The sequence below is a fragment of the Pseudochaenichthys georgianus genome, chromosome 17 (assembly GCF_902827115.2).
Source record: "Pseudochaenichthys georgianus chromosome 17, fPseGeo1.2, whole genome shotgun sequence".
NCBI classification, from domain to species: domain Eukaryota; kingdom Metazoa; phylum Chordata; class Actinopteri; order Perciformes; family Channichthyidae; genus Pseudochaenichthys; species Pseudochaenichthys georgianus.
The window spans coordinates 31,380,681-31,395,611 of NC_047519.1; positions in this window are offsets into that span (position 1 = coordinate 31,380,681).

A 14,931-nucleotide genomic window follows, 5' to 3' on the forward strand; every position below is an offset into this window, starting at 1 on the left:
TTTCTAAAGTATTTACTAATCTTACCACTATAGTGTTGTCAAAGAGAAGCCATTGTTAATTGTATTGGGTAATTGAGCTGATTGTGACTATTTTGTAGCACAAACAATAATGTTGCTAGCTAGCTAACGGGCGATCACATCGGCCGTGTGCGATTTGAGACAATCCTAGCCGGGATTTCCCAAGCTACGCAAATATTCCCAGTGTGGTAATGGAAGTATCCAAATTGAGTATTGGTCTAGAGCTAGCATGCAGTAGAAGGCAAACTTTTAGCAACATTTTCCCTACAGTACATCTCTGAAATGCTCGCCAATGTTGTCCAACTTTCTACGAGATAAGTCCGTCTTCCTTCATTGGGTTTCTTTGCAGTGTAGGCAGTTTTTGTCAATGCTGGAATAGCAACTTCTCCTGCAAGATTTCCAGCTGCTGAATCAAACTTTCACTATCTGAGGGGTTGTGCACGAACATCTGAATGTAAAGAACAACCAGTTAGGAAAGCCTCTATCTAAAATGACCTCTAATTTGCCAGAGTCTTCCTTTACAAGCTAGATTTAGCTAAAGTATAGCATCCAGAGCCCAGAGGAGTTTCAGGAGTTACATTTTCTTAATATGCTGTTAAGTTATTATGGATCTTTTGTCTAATTTGCCAAAAGAAACCTACTCCAGCTAATTTAAAACTAGGAGTGGAGAGTCAAACCACAGCCAAACACATTATAATTTATTAAAAAAGTGGACAGAAATCTAATTAGATTTTTTTTAAACAGTCTAAAAACTTTTGAACTACCCTGAACCGTTTGCTTCTGCTGTTATGTGAGAACATGTGAGGATTTATCAAAATGCTGCTGTGGATAATATGAAAGCTTCCAAATAAACTCATTGGCATATCCACATTATGCCTAATCACGGGAAATGAAATTAAAGTTGAGGGGAAATGAGGGTCTGGAGGATCAAACTGCATTATGGCTAAGTTAATTTTAATCACAGGGCATAATGAGTTTAACTCAGACAAATCAGCAATGAAAAAAGAACATTGTACGTTTTTTAGTTAACATAAGGTGGCTGTGTAATAACATCACTGTGAGGGCACTTATGTCCTTTTTCATAACACTTACTTGCCCTTGCTCATTTTTTCCTTGCTCCCTGGCAGCCATAAATTACTCAGCTAATGCCCGAACAGCGGTGGCTATTGCTGAATCATTCAAAGACCTCAATTAGCAATTAAGGACTAATGAATAGAGGTCCATTCTGCAGCCCAGAGGAGCCCAGCACAGTCTAATCTCTCCTCCAGGACTTGTACAGTAAATACTGGCTAACGGTGCAGAGCAGATAGAGAATAGTGTGCGTTAGAGCCCACATATAATGAGCGACTTGCCTTGCAGTTTCAAGGCCTGTATGCACCAGGAATTTCTAAGCTGTGGATCTTAACCAGGACGGATGACTGTCAAGCACTCTTCTTATTGTTCTCCTCTTTGTTCCCACACCCCACATTACCTCCTGCACAATACCTGCCTTGAGTTGAATTGAAGGAGGGCGGAAAATGGCAAAAATAGAGGAAAAGAGATGGAGAAGCAGGGAATAAAACAAGGAGAGACAGAGAGAAGTTTAAAAAAGGGGGGGAGGGGTGAATATTCGCAATGCTAATCATCTTAAACATCGGAGGCCTCGGACCAGATTATCAAAGATGTAAAATGCAGGCGCACATCATGCGGTAGGTGTGTAGCTTTTCAATTATTACTATGACTCCATCCTTTCATATTTCTATTCTATCAGCCTTTTATCATGTATCCATTTTTAATATAATGTAAGGCTGTGCTTTACATGTGAAACCCCCACAGGAATATTAACTCCTGTAAAGAAAATACAATCCAATTTCCATCAGCTTTATCTGTCCTATGTGAATGTATGAGGGGGCAGCGAAGCATAGCGACTGAAGGTAGATGATCACGCTGCTAAAATGAGTTGTACCATAATCTGATTTGAGCAACATATAGCCTCGACCAGCAAGACAGCAAGGAGATAAAAGCACAATGTGACCTATACGGTGAGATGGGATGAAGCCGTATCTCCAGCAGACTTTTTATCTGGCATCTTACAATAATGATGATTATCTTTGTAAATCAGGGCATGTGTGTGTGCTTTTAGTATGTATCACACAACCTGATCTTTGAGGTCATGTGTGTATCATTTGACAACTTTAAACTATTTGCACTGTCAGCTTTTGTAAACAGTTATGAAGATGATACACAGAGAAACGTATCGGATGACTTTGAAGACAAACAGCTCCTCAGATGTTGCACATTGTTAATTAATGGTGGAAGAACATAGCAACTGATTTCAAACAAAGCAAAGAAACCAATATCATCACTGATTCTGTTTGACAGTGCAAATGTTAAAAGGGGATAATATATACAATAAACAACTCACTTTCACATTGCTTATGCACATATGTTTGTGTGTCTGGAGTGCCTTCCAAGATTTAAAAGAATAACCTAAAAGATTTATTTTACGCTGAGCTGGAGTCGTCTGTTTTCCAAAGTCATTCAAAGGGAAAGGTCCTTTTTGGCCCCATGGCATCACACGACTGACACGAAAGTGGTATTATTATAGTAGTATTAGGGCTGCTCAATTAATCGTATTTTAATCGCAATTACGATTTTGGCTTGCAACGATTATGAAAACAACATAATCGAAATAAAACGATTTTTTATTTTTATCTTTATTTTAAAAGAAAAAAACGATTGGTTTTTCAGTTTAATTCTACTTAAAGTTCAGGGTAATCAACTGTTAAAAAATACTGTTCACATTTTTTTTTCAATAAATGGATGTTTTCAAAGTAAATTTGAAACATCAGCCAAGGCCGTTTTTAATAATCGTGATATCAATTATTGACCCAAATATCGAGATTGCGATTTTTGCCATGATCGAACGGCCCTAAGTAGTATTTATTACATTTCCATCGTTTGGTCACTAAGAACATTTGTGCTTGAATGCCCAGCACTCTTCCTGGGGTTTTGATCTCCACCCACAGCTTCAGAGCTGCCATTGCAACTTTTCATGTATGCCAATAAGAGCAGACCGGTTTATTCTAAAGGTCAAGAGCCTTTCATATAGGAACAAATAGGCATCTAAAGACAGCATGAACAGAATACTGTCTTATTGGAACATTAAAGCATAATAAGTAGCATAACAAGTCCGGTTTAACTATTGTATTGTATTGGGGCGGTGGTGGCGAAGGCAACTGGAAGGTCACCAGTTCAAGTCCCGGCAAGACCAAGTGCTACCGAGGTGTCCCTGAGCAAGGCACCGTTCCCCACACTGCTCCCCGGGCGCCGTTCAAAATAGCAGCACACTGCTCCTAACACAGGATGGGTCAAATGCAGAGAAACAATTTCCCCACAGGGATTAATAAAGTAGAGGCATCACACTACTCAGCCTCCCCGGGAAAGTTTACTCCAAGGTACTTGAAAGGAGGGTCAGGCCGATTGTCGAACCTCAGATTGAGGAGGAACAATGCGGATTCCGTCCTGGTCGTGGAACGACGGATCAGCTTTTTACTCTCGCAAGGATCCTGGAGGGGGCCTGGGAGTACGCTTATCCGGTCTACATGTGTTTTGTAGACTTGGAGAAGGCGTATGACCGAGTTCCCAGGGAGTTACTGTGGGAGGTGCTGCGGGAGTATGGGGTGAGGGGGTCTCTACTCAGGGCCGTCTAATCTCTGTACTCCCAAAGCGAGAGCTGTGTCCGGGTCCTCGGCAGTAAGTCGGACCCATTTCCGGTGAGGGTTGGCCTCCGCCAGGGCTGCGCTTTGTCACCAATCCTGTTTGTAATATACATGGATCGGATTTCGAGGCGTAGTCGTGGGGGGGGGGGGTCTGCAGTTCGGTGGACTAAGGATTGCACCACTGCTTTTTGCAGATGATGTGGTTCTGATGGCTTCATCGGTCTGCGACCTTCAGCACTCACTGGATCGGTTCGCAACCGAGTGTGAAGCGGCTGGGATGAGGATCAGCACCTCCAAATCTGAGGCCATGGTTCTCAGCAGGAAACCGATGGACTGTCCACTCCAAGTAGGGAATGAGTCCTTACCCCAAGTGAAGGAGTTCAAGTATCTCGGGGTCTTGTTCTCGAGTGAGGGAACAATGGAGCGTGAGATGGGCCGGAGAATCGGAGCAGCGGGAGCGGTACTGCAGTCGCTTTACCGCACTGTTGTGATGAAAAGGGAGCTGAGCCAGAAGGCAAAGCTCTCTGTCTACCGGGCCATTTTCGTTCCTACCCTCACCTATGGTCATGAAGGATGGGTCATGACCGAAAGAACGAGATCGCGGATACAAGCGGCCGAGATGGGTTTCCTCCGCCGGGTGGCTAGTGTCTCCCTTAGAGATAAGGTGAGAAGTTCGGTCATCAGGGAGGGACTCGGAGTTGAGCCGCTCCTCCTTCGCGTCGAAAGAAGCCAGTTGAGGTGGTTCGGGCACCTAGTTAGGATGCCACCTGGGCGCCTCCCTAGGGAGGTGTTCCAGGCACGTCCAGCTGGGAAGAGACCAAGGGGTAGACCTAGGACCAGGTGGAGGGATTATATCTCTTCGCTGGCCTGGGAGCGCCTTGGGATCCCCCAGTCAGAGCTGGTTGATGTCGCCAGGGAAAAGAAAGTTTGGGGCTCTCTGCTGGAACTGCTACCCCCGCGACCCGACCACGGATAAGCGGGAGAAGATGGATGGATGGATGGATGGATGGATGGATGGATGGATTAATAAAGTATATCAAAGTAAATGTTTTTTGTTCTTCTATGTATTTCTTAATTTTTTTTAATTAAGCTCAATTTGGGTTAGTCTTGTGTTTTTTAAATCTGCCTGATATCCTCATCTCTGTCTGGTACGGCACTTGACTTTAGTAAATGATCTGGATTGTAAAGACAGCAGGGAAGATAGTAGCTGCCAACAAAAGCCGTTCGACACTCCTGCTGCACAGAGGAGAGCCAATCATCAGTGACAAGACACATCACCTCCGCCCGCAGATTGAGATGCCGCCATCAGGGCGACGCTCTGGCACAGAACAAAGTTCTATAGGTTTCCTTTTATCCCAAAATACAATGAATGTGCTCAACAGGCTGTTCAATGTGGACAGTGCGTCAATGACTGTTGCACGCTTAAGAGATTTTTGTTGTGTTCATCTGATATTTTGATCATGTTGTTTTTGTTCAGACCAAAGACAATTCATCTGCCTCAGTTAGATATTAAGGTGTGTCTTGTATTTGTATTCTATTCATTGATTCCAGGGAGCCTTGTTGTTTAAAGGCAACATTGTTCCATGTTGTTGTTGTTGTTGTTGTTGTTGTTACCGGCTTTGCAAACCGTTTTTGCTTCAGAAATTCTCTATTGCATCACAGTACCACACTGCTGCCTCCTGAGTGCTCTTAAAGTTGATGTTGTAATTCATTGGAGACCTTTCCATTGTCACACTGTGGTAATGGAGGATTTACTCCAACATAAATACTCTTGGTGGAAAGAGGCAGAAAGAGACTCCACTTGTGTGTGTAGTCCACAGCTGCCCTCCAGGGCATTTGAACACATGCCATGCTTTCACATATCTCTTGGCACGGACATGTTTCTCTTTTTCCTGAATTCTCCTCTTGTGTGACTGCCAAACTGCTTCTGCTCCACCAGGCTAAAGTCACTGGCTTACTGGAGCTGTGAGTAATTAGCTGATTCCTGCTTTATGGCACCAGAGAGACTTAAAGTGAGGTGGGGATTTAAGGCAGGACTCACAATGAGGGACAAACGTGAAAGGTAGAGTGGGAAAGAGGCGTGTGGTGCAGTGGGTTGTGCGTTTGTGTTAGGATCAGATGGTCACAGGTTCAAGTCCCACTGCAGTCAGCATGTCACTGTGTCCCTTGGCAAGACACTTCATCCCAAATTGCTCCTGTGGGGATTGGCCACAGTATTGAGTATGTGAGTCGCTTTGGATGAAAGCGTCTAACAAGTAACATGTAATGAAAGAGGCCACATGCGAGGGGATGTCACACACTCCTAAGTTCATGTCACGGTTGTAGTTTTGTAGGTTTGGGTGTTTTTGCTGTTTTCCATGTCATGTGTTCCTCTGGGTTATTGTCTGGTCCTGTTCCCTGTGTTTTTCCTCCCGTCGTTAGTTTCCCTGGTGTGTCTAGTTATCTGATTGTGTTCACCTGTGGCCCTTGTGTTTCTCTACCCCTGCCCGGCTGTTTCTCGTCTTGTGATTATCCCTCCCTGTATTTAGTCTTGTCTCCTCCTGTGTTCAGTGTTGGTGCTTCTTTTGTTTGTGACCCAGTTCACCGAAGAGTGTTTTGTTTGTCCAAGTTTATTTAAAGTCCTTGAAATAAAGGTATCGTCAAGTCTAATCTGCGTTTGGGTCCTACCTGCTTCACTCTGCATAACAGAAAGCACCAACCAAGAAATGGACTCAGCGGATTTTCATGAGTTTGAGTTGGATCTGTTCGATCTAGACTTTTCTCTACAATGTTATCCTGCCGAGTGGAAAGGAACTTCTTCTAGAAAGGACAAAGAGGCTATTCTCGAGAAGGCACGAATGGAGGTGGCCGAAATGCCTTGGTTGAGGAGTTTGTTGCCGGAGTGGTTACAGCTTTTCACAAGTTGTCCTGAGGACTGGTCCGACGCTTCTAACTCTTTCCTCGGATCTGACTACGGTCCTGTTGGAGGTCCACGGAGTCTCCAAAGAGCCTCTAGGAGACGCAGGGCCAGGATTCCAGCCCGTGCTCCAACAGCCATGATCCCGGTGTGGGATTCCCGGCCTGCTAGCCCCAGGCATGCTAGCTCCCTGTCTCCCAATTCCCAACCTGGCACCATACGCCTCGGTGGGTTCCGTCTGAAGTCAACCCATGCTTCTTCCCCAGTTCCTGCTCCTGTCCAGGAGTCATATTCTGGAACTCGTCTGGCTTATGGAGGTCCACGGAGCCTTCAGGCGGCTGCTAAGAGGAGTCGCAAGGCCAAGCTAGCAGCCCGAGCCCCAGGAGCCATGGCTCCAGCCCCAGTACAGGCCCAAGCAGCCATGGCTCCATGCTCCAGTACCATCTCACACAGCCATGGTCCCGTGTTCCGGTTCCGTGCCCAGCAGCCATGGTTCCGGCTACGGAACCCGGCCCACACAGCCATGGTTCTGGCTCCAGTACCGGCCCCAGTACCCATGGTCCCGACTCCAGTTTCGGCTCCAGGACTGGCTTACCGGCCAACGCCAGCTCCCCGAGTCCTGTCGGCGTACCGGCCGACTCCAGCACCTCGTCTCCTGTTGGCTCTCCAGCCGACTCCCGCCCCTCGTGTTCTATTGGCGACCAACCGTCTCAAGTCTCCTCTCCAGTTCCCTCTCAAGTATCCTCTCGAGTCCCCTCTCGAGTATCCTCTCGAGTCCCCTCTCGAGTCTCCTCTCGAGTTCCTACCCGAGTCCCCTCTCAAGTCACCTCTCAACTCTCCTCTCGAGTTCCCTCTCAAGTATCCTCCTGTGTTCCCTCTCAAGTCCCCTCTCAAGTATCCTCTCAAGTTCCTACCCGAGTCCCGTCTCAAGTCACCTCTCAAGTCTCCTCTCGAGTTCCCTCTCAAGTCTCCGTTCAAAGTTCCCTTTCGAGATCCCTCTCAAGTCCCCTCTCAAGTCTCCTCTCAAGTTCCTACCCGAGTCCCCTCTCAAGTCACCTCTTAAGCTCTCTCTCTCTCTCTCTCTCTCTCTCTCTCTCTCTCTCTCTCTCTCTCTCTCTCTCTCTCTCTCTCTCTCTCTCTCTCTCTCTCTCTCTCTCTCTCTCTCTCTCTCTCTCTCTCTCTACTCTTCTGCCGGGGGTCCTGCCAACTCCATGTCTTGTCACGTTGGAGGTCCCGCAGACTGCTCTTCTGCCGGGGGTCCTGCCAACCCCATGTTTTGTCACGTTGGAGGTCCCGCAGACTACTCTTCTGCCGGGGGTCCTGCCAACTCCATGTTTTGTCACGTTGGAGGTCCCGCAGACTACTCTTCTGCCGGGGGTCCTGCCAACCCTATGTCCCGTGCAGTTGGAGGTCCGCCGACTGCTCTCCTGCCGGGGGTCCTGCCGTCCCTGTGTCCTCTTCCGTGGGGGATCTTGCCGACACCGGCTCCTGCCCGGCCTCCGGAGCTGTCCGGTTTTCGCCCTCGAGCCCGGTCCCCTGAGTTCGCCCGCTGTGGTCTTTACCCCTCCTCGAACTCTGTCTTGTCTCCGGGCCGTCCGCCCGAGACCCCCTCCTCGAACTCTGTCTTGTCCCCGGGCCTTCCGCCCGAGACCCCCTCCTCGAACACTGCCTTGCCCCCAGGCCGTCCGCCCGAGACCACCTCCTCGACCTCGACCCCTTCCACACACCCTGCTGGACTTTGTTTTTTTTGGGGGGGGGGGGTAATGTCACACTCCTAAGTTCATGTCACGGTTGTAGTTTTGTAGGTTTGGGTGTTTTTGCTGTTTTCCATGTCATGTTTTCCTCTGGGTTATTGTCTGGTCCTTTCCCCTGTGTTTTTCCTCTTGTCCTTAGTTTCCCTGGTGTGTCTAATTGTCTGATTGTGTTCAGCTGTGGCCTTGTGTTTCTCTACCCCTGCCCGGCTGTTTCTCGTCTTGTGATTATCCCTCCCTGTATTTAGTCTTGTCTCCTCCTGTGTTCAGTGTTGGTGCTTCTTTTGTTTGTGACCCAGTTCACCGAAGAGTGTTTTGTTTATTTAAAGTCCTTGAAATAAAGGTATCGTCAAGTGTAATCTGCGTTTGGGTCCTACCTGCTTCACTCTGCGTAACAGGGGAGGGGCTTTCACACATCTGAAGGTTTGATCCAATTATCATATGTATGCATGAAGCCAAGCTGCATATGAATAATATCCAGTTTGCTCGCTGTGAATGCTAAAACAACGTCACTAAAATTGATTCAGGAGCAATTTGCAATTTAAATGGGAACATTTGGCTCTGGTCTGCTATTGAACATCGCAAGACGGCAATGTTTTCAGCTTATTGAAAAGTGGATAAAAAACAGATTTGAGTGGAAACGTGCTACACCAAACTGGTAAACACTATATAATGTGCATTTAAATGCAAATTAACATCCAATGTGAGAGGACTGAGAAAGATCCAGAGGCTGGTATCCAATGGCTTCATAGTTTATATATTTGTTAAACATGACAGTACAATATAATCAAATATAATAAAATAAGTTGTACATTGGCAAAGCTCACAGTGGCTTATTGCAAAAAGAGATGTGAATGCAACTCCATGGTAGATTTGGGGCCATATGTTTGTTTGCAGTTGACAAAACAAAACAAATACCTGTTGTATACTTTACACCTTCCTCACTATAAAGGTCACTATCCACTTGTTGTTTACCAAGGATGTATTTAAAGGATATGGGAGGTGTTTCTTTTCTGATAAATCCAAGGAAGAGATCAAACGTACAAAGCACAAATCCCCTTCTTGATCATTTACAAACACCCACGGTCTGTGACCTATTGGTTTCCAAAAGGACGTTAATCTTCAAAAACAGGTTTTCTAAAAGAGGAATTTGAGGGGGATTATTTTCAGCAGTGGATAAGTACATAATTGTTGCTCTCATCAGTATTACCAATAGCAGCACGGTGTATGTGCGACTGGCCTCATTTAACTACAGTGCAGGTTCTTCAGGATGAAAGGGCAAGAGGGACTCTGATGTTTTCACCAGGTTTTAAACAACAGTAGAAGTCTGTGGTAGCGGTTTACAACTTTGCTCTTGTAACGAGCCCCTCTGTCCTATCCTGAGTGGTTGATTCTTGGGCTTTGGTCTCTGTTGTACTCCTCTGCTCACCTGTTTACTGTTTTCCTCATCTTAATCGCAGCAGGTGGTGTTAAAGTATCACAGCTGGCTCAGCTTGGTGGAAAACTACGTCCCCATACAATGAAACTGGTCTGTTACGCTTGGACAGGGAAATGTCTTCTCCTGGATTGCATTGTTTTTGGATTTTCCTATATTTAAAGTACAATAAAAAATGGAGAGAAGAGTTGGAGAGAGATATGAACACATGCAGTAAATGGTCACTCGCATTTGAAAAATATTTAGCCTTAGATTTTGACTGATTACAAATGTGTTTCTAATCAAAGGTTGCTGCAAGTCTGCTAAAGGAGACAGCTGTTCATGTCCAAATAAAAGTTATTGTTATTTTCTTAGATAAACAACATCATGATAGATGAGTGTAGAAATGTGGACAGAGGGAGGTATGGCTTGCAAAGGTCCCAAGCTAGTATTGAAAAGGGCTTTGCTGTCGCTTGGTCCGCGGTAACCAGCTGTCTACCAAGTTGCTCACATTTTTTTTTTGGCAAACCCTTGATTTTTTAAATGAACTCAACCAAATAATTTTGTTGTTTTTTGTATTTCGGTCCTATTCACAGTTTTTAAACTTGGAAAACATTAACGTCCCTTGAAACGTAATTAAGAATGCAGTGTATTTTATGTATAGGAGAAGGGGTTGGGCTAACAGCAAACACATTACAATTCCTTCCACAATATTTCCATGGACCCCCCTCGAGTACATATTGATAGAGAATTATTCATAGGACCCTTTGGTTTATGTTCTGATCATTTTAGCTTGAACCTCTCCTCTCACTCCTCTCTCCATGAGATGTATTTGGCACTGAGGAGTAAGCTACGGCAGGATTTGGCTTCATAGACAATACAGAAGGGACAGTTGTTGTTTTTCTAAGACAAGATATTGAATATCTCCAAACTCATCATCATTTGCATTTTGTTTGTCAAAAGGATCTGGGAAATTACAGGACAGAGTTTCATAAAAGGGGAAAGGTATTATCATGGGTCAAGGAAGAAGCCATTTCATTTTGGAGTGGGTCTGAATCACTGTTTGGGTAAACACATTATTGTTCACTTGTGCAAACGGCCTTGGCTGATGTGCTCTTTAAATTGTTTTGTTTATCTAAGTGTTGTTGTTATATCCTATTGAATGGAAATAAACCTGACAATACAACCCAATACAATATTGGTGTAATAGAAATCACATTCAGAGAGCTCAAAGCAGAGATGTTCACAAGTCTTTTTTTGCAAGTCCAAGTCAAGTCTCAAGTCTTTAGTCACGAGTCCAAGTCAAGTCTCAAGTCTTTGTGGGGTGAGACTTGATCAAGTCTCAAGTCTTTGGTCACGAGTCCAAGTCAAGTCTCAAGTCTCTAAAAAATAAAAGTCTCATGTCTCTTCTGGTTGTAATAAGCCTTCTATTGTCTGCTGCTATCCAGTCTGTTAAGAATACTGCACGGCTATATCTAAGAAATTCAAAGCATTTACTGTGTTATTATCACTCCTATATCTATTAGCATACAGTATCAGTACTGATTAGTTGTTTGTTATATGATCACTTTAAACAGGCTATTGCAATGCAATATGAGGAAAAACATCACACTTTAGCTAAATGCAAACAACTTATAAGCAAAACACTTCAGAATCAGAAATCAGTATCACAAATACTTTATTAATCCCCCGCAGGGAAACTGTTAAAAGTACTTAAAAATAAACATTTGTTCTGTGCCATTTGCAACTAAAAAACTATTGCTGCAATATTATCTGAAATATACTGAACTGGTGATACTAAAACATGACCTGTTCCAAAAGAGATATCTACCATTAACACCATTTACCAGCCGAATGCTGGTAAATCATGCAAGTGGCTGGTACTGTATGTTGCATATTCCTCTGTCCTCTCACTCAAACCCAGTGTCATGGTAACCTGATAAACCTGTAACATTAACGTTACGTGGTCAACAATAAACCTGTAACCTGCCTATAAACCCACAGATGTATTTATGTATGTAACTATGTATTTTTCTACGTTTAACGTTAGCCAGTAGATGGTGGCAGCGGAACGTAATGATTAACGTTACCGACCTTTTTTATGTCATGTCAAGAGTTGGATGTCAACGCCACTCAACGCAAACAAGTGTGACAAGCAAACATTCACTCATCTTTTCAAATATTCAGTTACAAAGCTAGCAGCAAGCTAAGTTACCATTACATAGCTGATGCTGAGCTAAACATGTTTGCTAACCGTCCATGTGTTAATGTGACTGACCTCTCCGGGTGAGTTTTCAAGTGCCTGATGAAATTTGACGTTGTTGCACCAGCATCCTTGATTTTGATATTGCAGACTTTGCAGTGTGCGCTCCTTTTGTTGGTGCCGCCGGCGTTTTGTTCGAAGTTTTTATAGTTGAACCTAATTACAAGCGGTACAGCCGCAGGTGTGCCGCCGGTCGCCATGGTGTTACCATTATGAAAATAGAAAACAAAATTGTTCACGAGTCCCAAAACACGAGTCCAAGTCGAGTCCGAAGTCTTTTGAGCAGGAGTCCAAGTCAAGTCTGAAGTCTCTGTGTGTGCGACTTAAGTGCGACTCGAGTCCGAGTCACAAACTCGAGTCCCCATCTCTGGCTCAAAGTGATTCAATGTTGCGTCAGAGATGTGTTCAGTGAAGTCTGAAGTAAACATGGCAGCAGTCGAGTGTTTAGTGTCTCTTCCTGTTATTTGCAGAATAACAACATAAACACCTGTTTTGCACCTGCATACCCGTCCTTATACTATAAGGTTCTGGTTTGAAAAAGACTAAATTAAGCTTTTTCAACATATTCAAATTACGTAGGAAATCATTCTAATCTAGGGTGAAACCACTTTTTGCAGCCTTTAAAATGTGGGTACAGAGCTTGAAATATCTCAGATGGGGATGTGTGTGTGGCGCGGAGGGCAGGGGTTAGTGAGTGGAGACAGTCCAGACTTCCAGGCAGGAATCAGCCCGCTCCAGCTGTCGGAACAATAAAGTGTTGGCATCTGTCCATGGTTCTGAAATCAACCACAATCTCTTTGAAGGAGAATAAAAGGAGCTGGCCGTGGTGCAGAGATACTGACGCTTGCGAGGCTAATGCCACATCTCACAACAGAGCTGAGCAGGTGCAGGCGCACACCGGTGTGTATCCAAACTGCTGGCTAGAAACACGGACTGTGCATTGACAGAAAACGAGTTGAACATGAAGAATGCAGTAGTGGAACAAGGCGTGCAGATCAGAAGATCTAATAGTAAGCGGTGGGTATTACCACATGCATAATGTAACATTAAACTGCTCTATGTGAAGAGTGGATAGCATTGCACAAGTGTGTGTGAATTCAAACACTTTTTCACACATGCCATCATCTTTCTTTTTGTTTGTCTGAATTTCCTCATCTGTTTTTCTCTGTTATCTTTCACATGACGGCATATACAAAGAGACGGAGAGAAGCAGGCGCCCAAATCTGTTCTTTGACCTGCAGTCTGAAAGCTGGAGCAGCTCTAAAATGTTTTTTTATCTGAAAGAAGATGGACTCAGTGGTGCCTGGCTTGGAGGCAGCCCACATCGTGCACCTGCTAAGGGTCAATGATCATCCCAGCCCACGGGTGCAGAAACGTAAAGACAGGCCTCGACTGGACAGAGACAGATTAGAGAAGCGGTATTCCTTCTTTACCTACTGCTCTCGTCTCTTAGTGATTCAGTGCATGCGTATAGGCTGGCTATTCCTGCCTCAGCCTCCCACCTCATCCCTAGCGAGCGATAAGTATTGTTTGCGTAGCAGCACATTTCATGCTCGGCTTCCCCCACCTGTTCCCTGACCTGCGAAGTCTGACGGCTGGAATAGCTGTCAAATACCTTCACCCGTATCTCTCCGGGATGATTGAAAGGAGATGTTGTCTTATAAAAGGTTTGAGAAGCGTTTCCTTTTTAGCAGAGCACAAAAACAAACTTTGGTCAAGGATTATAAAGCAGTGACTCAGAAGGCAGTTAAAAAAAATAAAAGGTTAACCTCACTTTTCCTTTTTGTGTGTTAATTGCCGGATACTGTTTTGTGTCTTTTAATTTGTCGCCTGCAGGTTTGAGTTCTGGCTGCATGTCAAGGTCAAACTATTAATCAAATCTATCAGCCTGATTTGCATAATGAACCGCTGCAACATTTCCCTGGGCCTCAAGGACCCTCTCCCCCCCCCCCCCCCCCCCCCCACCCCCCGCCACTCACCATCTCCTCATGCTTCTCTGTGTGTGATGTCTAATGCCAGTTATCACACTCAACGCAACACGGTGTGTGTGTGTGTGTGTGTGTGTGTGTGTGTGTGTGTGTGTGTGTGTGTGTGTGTGTGTGTGTGTGTGTGTGTGTGTGTGTGTGTGTGTGTGTGTGTGTGTGTGTGTGTGTGTGTGTGTGTGTGTGTCACAGCTGTGTCTGCTTCAATTGGCAGGGATCTCCTTGTTTTGCACAGCAGTGATTTGCATTAGTAAACTTGCTTGACATTTTCCAAATTGAAAAGCAGCTTTGAAGGACAGAAATTCTTCATTTTGTGACACATTTGATCACTTTTCATTACTCCTCTGAAGAAACAGATCAGGAATATGGATTCAAGATCAGACATGCCTTAGATGCATGCTGTTAGATTTCTGATGAGTTTTGGAATCATAATTATATTAAAAGATCTAAAAACCTATTGGATGGTTCAAAACGAATCCAGCTCTGTCCCGAGAAATCCGTTTTGCAACACAAAAAAGTTCCCATTTTCTCGTTAAGGGAGCATATAGAAGTACCAGGGAAACACAAAACAAACTCCGGCAAAGTAAAATTCCTCACCTATTAGAAAAGTAAAATCCTCAAGAATGAAAATCAAAAACTGTTATTTGTGCGCCCTCGGAGACGTACAGCCTCCAACACCAGAGAAACACTGCAAGATCAGAGGAAAGCAAAACCACACCGAAACAAGCCATGATGGAGAGGGAAAAAAGGCTGAAAATAAGGGAAAGGTGGAGATTATAACAAGAAGCTGCTTCGGGAAGAGGGAGAGAAAAATATCAAGAGCGTCCGCAAAGCACGTATTTCTCAGTGGATGTCGCCGGAGCAACAACACTCAGCATCCAAGACTGAAATCATTGCATGCAGAAA